Raw genomic sequence first — 13,936 nt, forward strand, 5'->3', positions numbered from 1 at the left:
TTCAGTATCATAAATTTAGCAAAGGATTATTGGAAATAAAGATAAAATCACAATGTAGCTGTTAAATTATTCTGCTTTCTTGAAGACTTTCTGAAAAATTATATTAATATGAATACATGTAACATTTTATAATTATGCTAAGATGTGTACAGAAAATAGCCTGTGACGTTCTTATTTATCTAGTAGGGAATTTAAGCATTTAGTAAAGTTATATTTATAAATTTTTTGTTTCATTTCACATTTAAGTAATTACCAATGAATTTAAGATCTCTAAAAAAATAAGTGTTTTATGTTTAAAATTATAGACATAAATATCTGAGACGAATCTAGCTAATAGTGATATGTAAGGACTTCTTTTTGTTTTCTAGAAATTATCCTCTAATGTGCATTTGTATTAAATATAATTTAATGAAATTTCTAGTCATGAAATTTGAAAGTTCACTAAAAGATATTGAAGATGAAGAACTAAATATTTTATCATGCTTGAATGTTTACATGGGTATTTCATTTGGGAAATGGTTTTCCTGTAGACCTATATTGTGTATTTCACTACATACTATATTTGTCTCCAGAACTAGTTAGCAAGAGTTATGGAGTAAATCCACTATGATGTAAAGTATCAATTACATTTCCCTTATGCACCAGTATCTCCTTTTGTCCTTTGTTTAGACAGTGCTGCCATTTGTGTGTGTGTGTTTATGTGTGTGTATCCGTGTGCCTGCATGACAAAATAATCCATTTGGAGACTAGTGAAGGGAATATTGTGTTTTCTGTTAATTCAATGACAATTTCAAAACTAAGCTCTTGGGGCACCTGGTGGCTCAGTATTTAAGTGTCTGGCTCTTGGTTTAGGCTCGGTTCATGATCTCATGGTTCATGTGATCGAGCCCTGTATCAGGCTCCATGTTCAGGGGGGAGTTTGCTTGAAGACTGTCTTCCTCTGCCCCTCACCCCACTCATGCAAGCATGTGTGTGTGTGCTCTCTCTTGCTCTCTAAAATAAATAAGTAAATCTTCAAAAGGCTAAGTGCTTATGGAGAAAGTAAGATGTTATAGGCAAAGCCTTTTTTTGCATTGTGTATGGTAAGAATAAAAATTAAGTCATACACTTTCTATTGGGTTTGTTCATCATGACATACTATATTCCAATAAGGTCACACATAATCCTAACTAAGCCAACTTTCTGAAAAGAGTATTATTTATCTCATTCGCTCTCTCTCAAATAATATTTTTGCTGCCACACATGTTACTCTTTTAAAGTGTTTCTTCAGTGTTTAAGAGAATCACAGAGCACATAATTCTTTATCAGTTTAATAGTCAGTACCCTCATGCTCCTGTAGATAGTCAAACAGAATGCCCAAAACAGGTACATCAGAACAGACTCTGAGATTCTTGTCCAAACATACCACATCCTACTCTAGTATCTTTATAAAGTGAAACATGCTTGTGCTGACCCTTTCATGACTTTTAAGACATTTCAATAATTTACAATTTATTCCAATTCCCTCTTAGTACTTTCCTTTTATGAGGAAATTGGAATCCTCTTTTACCAGGGACCTGCCAACATGGGCTGTGTTTGCACCAGAACTGTGAAGAAAGCAGTCTGGGTCATCACTGAGAAGTACTACACATGCCTGGGCAACAACTTCCACACCAAGTGTGTGTGTGTGAGGAGACTGCTGTTATTCCCAGCAAGAAGCTCTGCAACAAGGTAGCAGGCTATGTCACATATCTGATGAAGCAGATGCAGAGAGGCCCTGTGAGAGGTATCTCAATCAAGCTGCAGGAGGAGGAGAGAGAAAGGAGAGATAATTACGCTCCTGAGGTCTCAGCCCTGGATCAGGAGATCACTGAGGTAGATCCTGACACTAAGGAAATGTTGAAACTCTTGGGCTTTGTCCAACCTGCAGGTCACTCAGCCTACAGTTGGGATGAATTTTAAAACACCATGTGGTGCCACTTAAATCCTTCTGCTGCTCTGTTTCTTCAGTAAACCTTGAAAAACAACAACAGCAACAGCAACAACAATAAAAGAAATTAGAATAAAGTCCCCTATTATTCTAAAATTATTTCCACTTATAATATTTATATATTATAAATTATAGCTATTTTAGGGGATTTCACTGTACACGTTTCATATATATGCACATACTGTAGCTCTCAATTACATAATAGGTGGTAATAATGCTAAATAAACTTACGGATTTCCTTTGGTATTCTGTGTTCTGATAATGTATTACCATGTATGTTATATAGAAAAAATATCATTTTAACATTCCTCTTCTCAGGTTGTTGCATAGCAGTGCATATGCCATCATTCTGTTATTTTTGTCACATGCATAATTTAAAAAGATACAGTGCTTTATCATGGCTTTGAAGGAATTACTGCCCTTAAGAATTCCACTATATTATTAATATGTTACTCAATAGGTACTTTTCAAACATCCTCACTAAAATAGGCAATATCGTTTCCTCTATCATTTTCCTCCATCCCGTTTTTCATAAGAAAATCTGAGCATGTGAATAAACTCTTTTATAAATAGAATCTATTTCCAAATTAAGAAAGAAACAAACATATTTAAGATGATTTTCTAATGATTTCATAGTAAGGTTCTAACTGTATTAATAACAACTGTTATAAAGGTACATATTTACCGAATATATGTTTATATTATATCTAATATATGCTTATATTATTAAGATACTATAAAATAAAATGTTCAGGACAGGGGAATTTTCTGAATTTAAAAGTAGTGGAAGAATTCCCAAAGAAGAATGTCAGTAGATTTTCATCATAAAATACCACAACTTCTCAAAATAAGAAAATCACAATTAAAAGACAAATAGCTGTGGATCACAGTATTAAAATAAATTAAACTGTGTTTAAATCATTACAGTTCAAATGCTTCAGACAAATAGATCCGGAAATACTAATGTGATAATAGATAAACGAGCACATTTTAAATTGACAATTCAGAAGAGAACAATTATGATATTTCCTACAAATATTCAAAACCCATCTGAACATGAAGCAGCTGATCAAATTACGTTTTAACAGAAAATTTTCATTTCTCGTTCCCTAATACAATCCTACAGGGAAGATATGAACTCTGGGGTTCAAGATATATGTGTACATTTTTGTGGTCACATCTTAGTAGCTCTTTAAAAATTTAGACTCTACAACATAACAAAATCTAACTTTTTCTCCTCTATGTGTGCCCGTTGCCCTTATGATCCTTTCATGCTCTGCTTTTCAGTGGTGTCCTTAAGAAGGTCTTATTCTTGGATTTCAGTGTAACCTTACCATCTCTGCTATTAATTAACCTTTCTTCCTCTGAACTGGTTACACATTCAGTGTGCATGTTTGTCTTCCTTTGTTCTATTTGAGCTGTCTGTGAAATGTAGCAGAGGAACCAAGGCTTTCTCAGCAAAAGGGCACCAACTCTTTTTACAGCCTACTCCTTGGTTCATGGATTCTCAGCGGTCAGTTTGAGACCATAATTGTGTTCGTATGTCACCCCAGACTACTCTCAGGGGTCTGCCCTCAATCCCTTATTCCCTTACAGAATCTTAAATACCATTTCCAGTCCCTTTACCATTTAAGCTTTCAACTAAACAACTTCAAGATACAATTCTCAGGGGAGAGCTGGGGGGAAAAAAGAAGTGTAGTTGAAAACTAGCTTCTGTTGTGTTGTATTCAGATAATGAGTGGCCAAACTGCAGAAATTTCTCTGTCCTTCCAAAACATATTTCTGAAAGAAGAGGAAGGTGATTCAGATAACTGTCACAAGCCCAGCAAATCTCATTTATATAGATGTTAAATGGGGTTTGGTTACTGTTTTTCAATCAGAGTAACCACAGTGTGGCACTTGACTATTCAGTGTATACTGAAAAAGGATTAACATTCTACAGAAAAACATCACTGTTGCCATTTGTCTAAAAAGTACTGCTGTGTCTGGGTAATTCATTTTAAAGAAATAATTGCGGTATTTAAATATAAGGAGTTTTTAGAAGTTAATTCTCTCAGTGAAGTGATACAGATTGAATTTTCTTCTAAACATAATTTGAGTAACAGAGGTAAGGGATCAGCTGTATACTTACTTCTTGTGACTTTGGGTCAAGTTAACTATGTCCTCAAAATACATTTTCAGCACTTACTGGAAAGAACGATCAACCTTACTTGACCAGCAAACCCAAAATTAGGAACAGGTGAGGCAGTTTTGTTAGAAGCAGCTTCTCCATCAGTTAAACAATGGGGGTCATGGAAGTTTTGTTCATGCTGTAATGGAAAGCAGAACAGTGGATAGGAATTTGACTCTAAAACACACTTCAGAGATGGAAGACCCTTCACCACTCAATAGGCAAAACGGTGTGGGAGCAGGTATCACACCAACTGTAGCATTAACCTTCAGAATGGATTCCTGATAGTCCCTGATGATTCTCTTATACGTGATTTCAAAGTCAGCATCCAAGTTCCTTGGAGGCAAAGTAGTGTTGTGTTCTATCTCAAAAAGTCTGTAGAAACTTTTTGACCAGCTCAGAAGAGTCTGTCATCAAAAGCTGAATTACTGAACAAGAATTAGGGAACTTTAGCTCACATTGAAAGACAGACCGTAATTGAGTTGATGATCTTGGCCTGAGTCAATTTGAGAGGTCTGGAATTTTCGAAATAATGAGAACAACAAAAACAGGCAGTTTAAATTGGCTTTTTTTTTTTTTTTTTAACTTAAGGAAGATTTGTAACAGTTCACCAAAAATATACTTTGTTGAGAAGTTTTTTGCTTTTGTTTTGTTTTCCTATATGTCAGGCAAGTCTTTCTCTGCTGAGAGGTTGACTAAGTGGATACACTATTCTTGTTTCTGTTACCTCTGACTTCTGATCCCTCAGTTGCAACCCCAGGTCTGACTTTGATTTTCTGGAGTGTCACCAAGAAAGGACATCAGAGACTGATGGAATAAACTGGCTTACAGACTTTTTCTTACCTTAAGGTTCCATCAGTTTTATTCTGAGTCACTGTGTTACAAATTTTGCAAAAACAGAGTGCTGCCAATTCACAGTATGCTCTGGCCATGGAGTTCATGGTGATCTTGACGTTTGCTACAAATATATCTCAAAAAATTAGGAAGTCAGAGAGAAAGTCAAAGAAAGAAATTTGACTATAAAGTTAAATAAGTAAGGAAGGAAGGGTAATTGGGTATTGGTATTGGAATCTCAGAGGTTGCCTCAATTACAGAGAGAAACATGCCTGGGAGAGATTGAGGAGTTGATTTTATATGTCTCAGTAAACATGATCAACTGAGAATTCCAATTATTGTCCCATCAAATACAACCATTCTTTTTCAAGGCTAGGAACCAGGGACGCCTCTTTGGTTAAAACTGAATACTTGCTGAAAAAGAGAGTGGTAAAATGAGTATTCTTTTATATTGCACTTCGAAGAGAAATGCAACTGTCTATACATAGTAAACTATAAGACATCTCAATTTCCATGTTATTTGAATTATTTGAGAGCATAAGAAAAGTTGTAAAACTTTTCAACTTATTTTAAGACAGTCATCAACTGTATAAGCACGTAACATACCCAAATTTAAGAATCCCAGTACAATAAAATCCTAAATAAAGTATTCACAAATATAATTTACCAGTGTTTGAAAGAAAAAATATCACGACAAAAGTAACATTTAATCATGAAAAGGCAATACATATTTAATATTAGATTTAAATTATCAGTGATCATCTTGATAGTTTTCAAAATTCTGTAATAAATTGAGTTAAAGCATACTTTTATTTAAAAATATATGGACCTCTCAATGTGCTAGAACTAATATACCATCGTTGATGATAACTGTTCTTAGAGGAGAGTCAAGAAATTTATCAATGAGTGACAAATGTATAAATAGTTCCATCTAGATGAGCTATTGCACTAATTGCACAGCATATGGTAAATAATGAGTAAAATGTAGTATATGCTCTATGTTGTAAGAAAATAAACATTTAATTACCCTGGGCAGACAGGATAGACATACTTACATATTTTACCCTATACCTCTGCCTAAGTACAATTACCCTAAACATACATTATCTACAAAATGAACATTCTGAAAGGTGGAGGAAGAAAGGCAGACAGGCTAGGGATCTTGAGATCTGAGGAATGACACACTGATGAGTTTCCTAGGTTTTCTTTTTGTGTCATATATCCCAAACTTGGAGATGAAGAAGACAGCACCCTAGAAATAACAAAAGGTGCAGACAAAAATTAAAGTCCCAATAAACATCTGCTGTTTCCAACCAAAAGACAGGAAGTTGGCTGTATAGCAAGACAGAAACTTTTACATAACAAGTACTCTATTGTAAAACAAAACAAAACAAAACAAAACAAAACAAACTATAGAAAAAACCATGGCACCACCTCCAACCCAGCCAGCAAGAGTAGAGTGGGAAGCCTAGATTTTCACTGTCTCCAGGTTGTAGTAAGGTACACTAGCTTCCCTCCCCTACCACACAGGAGTGGTTTCAGAGAAGCTGAGTTTGGAGCCAAAGCATTCATTTCTTCTAGGTGGTAACAAGGACCCCGCATGGTATTAATGGAGACCATATGGTGAGCCTGAAGTAATGAGGCAGCGTTCACCCTCCACCCTTGGGAAAGCATTAGAGGAGGGCTCTTGGAAAGTCAAGACTTTCAGTCTTGCCAGCAGTAACAAGGACATCCTCCCCAACTTGGTGTAAGTGGAAAGAGTATAAGATGCTGAAAAAAAGCAGAGCTTAGCCCTCCTAGACAGGGAGATATTAGTAGAGGCCTAGCAGGGACCCAGAACTACCATCTCACGATAATAATGACTACCTGCTGATCTTGGGTATCAACAGAGGCCACATGGGGAACCTGGATCTCTACTTTTCTGGCAATAATGGTGTGGCACTTTGCCCTTTCCTTGCCAGAGCAGTGTCAGAACAAGCCAGCAAAACAGGTTTAAATGAGATCCAGAGTTTCATAATCTCAAAATGTCTAAGCTTCAGTATCAAATTACTGACTCTACCAAGAATCAGAAAGATCTCAAACTGAACAAAAAAGACAATCAACAGATACCAACACTAAAATAACAGAGGTGTTGGAATTATCTGACAAAGGCTTTAAAGCAATCATCACAACAGTGTTTAAATGAGCAATTATGAACATATTTGAAACAAATGACAAATAGAAAGTATGGCAAGGATATAGAAATTCTCAGCGAAGAAACTGAAGCTATAAAGAAGAACCAAAGGGAAATTATGGAACTGAAAAATATGGTAACCGAAATAACTCAGTAGATGAGCTCAATAGCAGAATGGATGGAACAAAGGAAACAATCCATGAACTTAAAGACTCAACAATAAAAATTATCCAATGAGAACAACGGAGAGAACATAAACTGAAAAAAAAAAAAATGAACAGAAGCACAGGCACTAGCAGGGTTGTAAGAAAAGGTTCACATTGGTATAATTGGAGTCCAGGAAGGAAATAAAAAAAAATAAAAGGATAAAGCTAAAGAGTACTTGAAGAAATAATGGCTGAAAAACCCTCTAATTTGGCAGAAGAGAAACCCACAATTTTAAGAAGCTGAGCAAATCTCAAACAATATAAACCCAAAGATATCAACATGAAGAGACATCATAGTCAGACTTCTGAAAACTAATAGCAAAGAAAAATCTTGAAAGTTCTGATGAGAAACAACATTTTAACTATCAGGCAAAAATAATTCTCATGACAGCTGGCTTCCCGGAGAAACCATGAAGGCCAGAAAGAAAAGAACTGTCAGCCCAGCATCCTATATTGAGGGAAAATATTCTTCAGGAATGAGGGTGAAATCAAGACATCCTAGAAGAAAGAAATTACAATGAATAGGAATTGATAAAAGAAAATATCCAAATCTCCAAAAAGCATATAGAACATATTCAACAGCAACTATCAGCAGGTAAATACAGATTAACTCCTCCTTGTACAAATACATATTGCACCTACCAGGATTAAAATTAAATAGATTTACAATATTAATTATTGATAAGGATATGAAGGATCTGGAACTCTCATTCACTGTTAGTGGTTGTTTAAATTGGCTATAAGACTTTGGAAAACTGGCTGTATTTACTAAAGCTAAACATATGCCTACATTATGACTTAGCAAATCCACTGCTGCTATATACCCAAAGGACATGTATGTATATGTTCTCAAAATCGTATGCAAAAGAATGTTTGCAATAGCTTTATTCATATTTCCAAACCAGAAAAAACTCAAAAATCTTTCTACAGGAAAATAGATGAGATGTTCTATTCAAATATAGAATATGATACACCTATTAAAAAGGATGAAATTCTGATATGCAGAATAGTATGGATTAATAGATATTGAGCAAAAGAAGCAGAAACAAATGAGAATATATCATATAAATCCATTTATATGAATTTTAAGAACCGACAACACTTATCAATGATTATAAAGACCAGAATAATTAAGAAATTCTGAGGGTATTAATTAGGAGAATAATGGAAAATTATAGATCTGTTATCTGATATTGGGCATTATGTATGTATCTGTATGTGATATTGGGCATTATATATGTAAATAGTCTTTGAGTTTTACATTTAAGTTCTGTGTACAGGTACAGTTGAGTTTAACTGGCTTAAGTGTGTTTTCTAACTCTGAAAGTTAAGTCGCTCGTTATTTGAACTTGAGGTTTTCAAATTTCAGAGTCCATGGTAATCTCCATTATGTCATACTGCCCTCCTAAGATAAATGGTGCCATCTAGATCTAATTCTACAGCTCAGTGGCCCTAGAAAGTGGAAGAGAATTTATCCTGATTAAGAACACTGAAGAAAGAATACTAATATAGGTGCAACAGTTCAATATAATTCACTTGATATTCTGCATAAAATATCACTTTAAATGGAGGACCACTTATGGTTAAAAAATTGTAATTTTTCTGCTCATATTGAATAGAAAGTAAAGAGTAGGACTTATTTTTGTCTCATAGGTGCAGACTCAATAGTAATACCAATAAACTATTCAAAAAGTAGGTTTTTTTTGTGTTTTTTTTTTCAACAAATATATAAGTTGTTAATACCAAAAGACCAAGTTTTTAGTCTAAACATACTTTAAAAGGTAACTATCATATATAGGGAAATAGGATATTAAAATAATATCTAATATTGATGCAGTTAGATGTAATATTCCCTTTGGATCCCTTCAAATTAAGGTGTTCTGAGTCTTTCCCAACCCCATTGCTCATATGGGTTATCTAATCTTCTCACATTTTTAGCTATTTCCTATATGCTGAAAATTATCAATATTAAGGCAGCCTTCTCCTCTGCTCCCCCTTTACTATATGGACATTTAATGTATGCTTCCAGAAAAAAATATCCTATAAACTCATTATCCACTTCTCTAAACCTAATTTTGTATTTTCAGTATTATATTGTAGTGCCACAGTTAGCCCACTCACCCAGCTAAGAATATTTTGTCATACTTGGTCTCTTCAATTTTATAATTGCCCAGTTTCATTCCCTTTATATCTTGGATTATATGCTTAATAGTTCTCTACACACAACAAACTGTGGTTTCTTATTTCTCTGATTATTACTATTTTAAAGTCAGTTTTTAGAAGCAGCTCATCCTCATACCCTTTCTTATACTCTGTGCATATTACACGTATTTCCATTTAGCTAATTATATTATAACTATGTATTTAATTTACCTATCTTTTCTATTAGACTATAACTACATGGACTGTGTATCTGGCCTCTTCCCATCAAGACTATCCCATATATGAAGACTTATCATGTGCAGAAGATGGTGTTAAAAACTCTTCAGTACTGTTCATCACACACCAAAATCAGTGTACCCCTTCTGAAAAGAGACCACATATCTGAATTAAGAGAGAACATGTCTACAAAATTTGAGACTTCCTTTGTTTAGAAATCAGGTTGCTAGGTTGCTTTTCTTATTTCTATATAATGAATTGAGAGAAACCATTCTTTTCTTATTCCAAATGACATCTGAAATTTATGACTTGAGATCACACTTATTCACAATTTCTGCTCTGAAAAATTAATAAAAGTGTCAGAACACTTCCTCACACTGTTGATAAGGATGACCAATTAAATTCACAGATATTTGACTTTAGCAGTAGAAAATCCTTCTGTCAGCCTCATTCTTATCTAAGTGAGCCAATGCTTCCTTTTCTTGGTCGTAAGACCAGTGGGATACCTGAAGAAGGTGGGAGCAATGGGTAGTAGCTGTACCATACTTGGCAGTATATTTGGTAGAGAAAAAGGAAATGGGGTCTTTTGGTGTCTTACAATTATTTTTTTATTTTGATGAAAGGATGAAAGTACTATCTAGCCGATAGAGTGGGAGGAGCCCCAGTTCGACTGACATGAACTCAGAGTTGTTTTACTTTTGATTTTCTAAATAAAGAATATATAAGTAAGAAACCAAATATAAAATGGTTTCTTTTGAATATATAACCCTTTTAATTTTCATTTTGAAAGGGAACAATCAACACTTGACTATGTAACCCGAACCATGTTTTCCCAAGGTTTGATTTGCAGAATCCTGATTTGAGCAGCTGCTTAATAGGAATTGAATGATAGAAAGACTTCTACGATCAAACACATTTGAGAAATAAATAGCTAAGGAAAGTTAAATACGTTGCTTCTCTTTCTGAGTTAGAGCATTGGGTATGCAAATATGCCTTAGAAACTGTTAGCATATGCAGATTTTCCACATGTATTTGAACATGATACTTTTTTCCATGGATTCTCAGGATAAAAGAATTTTATAGAATTAATGTTAATGAAGCATGCCTTGCAAAATACTACCATAAACTAACCATATTTATCTTTCCATTTCTTCCTAATATGTCTGCCTTTTTATAAAAATGTTCCCTTTTCATTCTTTTGTTCTTGTTTGTTTAGTTTTCTGACCTTACTAAGCATCCACTGAGCATGGCATAGCAGGAGGTAGAAGCTATTTATTGCTGTGACAACCTGGGTAACCTGAAAGGGTAAGGGCATAAGAAGAAATAAAAGATGTTATTCTAAAAAAAAATCAATTTTTTTCTGGTCTGCTACATATTTCGTACACCCATTTCATTATAATATAAATGACTATATAGAATGTCAACCTAAAGTACATCTTGGCCCCAAAGCCCTTTTGGGTAGCCATATAAACTATTCAGGGATTTTATAAACCTCTAAACTGTCATAATCCAGATAGTAGCATTTAGGTACTTGAGTTTAAGTAAAATATAAAGTCTTTTAAAAAAAATCACAGAGGAGGTTAAAAATGCTATGAAACTGCACTACAGTTAATGGTAAATGGTTTCTCTCTCATCAATATCTTTCTGTCCCACCTATTGAATGATTATCATGTTGGATTAATACTTCAGTGATTATATCTTTAGTTAGCTCCTTCCATAATAAGAAAGTTCACCAGTAAGTCATAATGGATAATCATCCTGAAATGATTTAAATATTCAGCCTGATATTACATATGACTAATTTATATCATTGAATTAATAAGTGGCATTTCCAAGATTCAGTATTTGTAATGAGATTGTTCTGATATGAAAAAATTTCCCATAAGTAGGTTAATCTTTTAAAGTAAAGCATAGCATCCTGCAATGACCTTTTCCTCTCTAAACTTCTGTGATTGTAAGTCAGGCTAAATCATGCTATGCTATATTTTATATGTATGATCTGAGACCTACTGGGATCCTGAATCCTTAACCTGTTTTCTGTCCTTAACCAAAGCTCGTGTGGTAGCTTTTTGTTTTTTTGTGTGTTTTTTGTCTTTTTCCCCCCGGACAATTAGTACATGGCTTTGGCCTCAAACTCCCATGTAGAACATATAGTCATGGTGTCTTGGGTACGATGATTTTTGAGTGGAATTATTCCTTCGGTGCTCGTAGACCAAAACCTCGACTACAATAATGAAAGTCACTTCTTGCAGTCTTTATTTATGCCCATCTTACGTATCTTCTAACATTTTTTTCCTGCTTCCCCCCAAACCTTTAGCATATTGGTTTTTTGCTTTGCTTTGCTTTGTTATTTTAACCATTTGGCTCTTTTATTTATGGGAGGAGGCTCATCTGATTGGTTTTTCGATGATCGCTGTCAGGCAATTGCTTTATTTTCTTCTTGTCAAAATGTATTACATTTTCAAAAATCTGAGTATATAAATCTTAAAAACTTTTTTCCCAACATAATTTCAGTATTTTTCTTTTTTCTCAAAAAAATGAGAAAAAATTTTCTCAGAAAATTAATTTTTCCAAAATAGAATTCTTTATAAGAGATTTAAAATGAGACCTCTATGTACTTCATATAGAGAAAAATCACCATTATTTTATAGATTAACAGAAATCTGAAAAAAATGTAATAACTTTTCCAATTATATTTATCTAGTTTATGGCAAAGACAAAATATGTTAACACTAGACTGTATGTTAAGCATTCATTGAGTGGTGTTAAATTTAAGGGAAATGAATGTCCTTTGGTCTCTAAGGAGATGCCAGGTCCTGGTACCATTGACGAACTGTATCATTTGTTCTGGTTTTATTTACACTTTGAATCTCTGTTTTGTTCTCCATTTGTGAATGTGGATCTATTCAAGTGCATCTGAACACATTCATATCTTGGTTTCCAAGTAGCCGTTTGCTGAGGACCAGATATCAACTCTTCCTTAGCTGTGAATTGAGCTGGCCTTAGGGTTGGAATCAGATTTCTCTAGTACTTTATGCTTACCCGATGGTTGTTTAGCAAACTAGGATATTTCTGGGCTTCTAGGAAATGCAAGGATGTCTGTTGTCAAACTGATTTTGGAAATGTTAGCTCTTGATAAAACTTCATTTTGGCTCTTTCCTCTGTTACTTAACGTAACAGTTTGCATAGTCTTTCAGAATTACAAAAGGTGTTTTTGTTGAATAGAGTAAATGAGTAGTTTTTCTCTTAATTCTATATTTAATTATTAGTCAGTATTCTTAAAGGACTCTGATCTAGTGAAAAGAAAAATCATAAGTCTCTAAATCCAAAGAAAGCATGTCACTGAATTGCAATTAAATGCTGGATGATGTGTATTTGAAATGCACAGAAAGAACTGGGAGATCAAAGTGCAGTATTTCTTGAAATTAAATTGTATTCATAAACATCATTGTATAACAAAAACTAAAATGGCTCTTTTCATTAACAGTCTTAACAGTCTTACTCCTCTGCCCCTCCTATATGCTAGCCCTCTTTACTCTAGGAAATGGCACTGCTCCATGAAGATGGAGCCAAAGGTTATCTGTACAGTTTGTTTATTTACAAATCTCGATCCCCAAACATTATTCTCCTTTCCCTCACCCATGTTTCTCAGAGAGACTGTATCCACTACCATATACTTCACATGAATCTTACAGGCTTGATAATTTCTTAACCTTCTGATGTCCAGACAATAATCCACAAGATGCACTTATCATCTTAGAAATAAGCATGGTGGACAGAGAGAAGGTAAAATATAGTAAAGACTTCCTTTTATATCCCCAAATTATTTTTTCTTAAGAGAACTTTTGGGCTTTATTTAAATTGATTGTAAGAGATAAAAATGAAGTTAGTTACAGATGAGGATTATATGCCAGATGGGATGACATTATATTCATTGTGGACTCCTGGGTATGGAAATATCATGATATTTATTAAGCTGAATCTGTGTAATATATTTTTACATAGTTCTTTTTAATTTTCAACTTGACTTTTTTCACTATATTATCTTTGAGTCTTATAAGGACCAAAGAAGTACACAGTACACAAACACTGATATTCCCATTTTACATGTAGTATTAGCAAATTTATACAGTGTTTGGTATGTTCTTATTTAGTATGTGTTTAGTATGTGCTATTCAGAGTTATGTTGATAAATTCATTTAATC

General features: G+C 34.0%; 1 pseudogene; it reads left to right on the plus strand.

Annotated features, from left to right (window-relative positions):
- The first annotated feature begins 1,564 nt into the window (after nucleotides 1-1,564).
- On the plus strand, nucleotides 1,565-1,963 carry LOC113256118 (40S ribosomal protein S17-like; annotated as a pseudogene).
- The last annotated feature ends 11,973 nt before the right edge of the window (nucleotides 1,964-13,936 follow it).

This window comes from Ursus arctos, unplaced genomic scaffold (genome assembly GCF_023065955.2).
Source record: "Ursus arctos isolate Adak ecotype North America unplaced genomic scaffold, UrsArc2.0 scaffold_21, whole genome shotgun sequence".
Lineage (NCBI taxonomy): Eukaryota > Metazoa > Chordata > Mammalia > Carnivora > Ursidae > Ursus > Ursus arctos.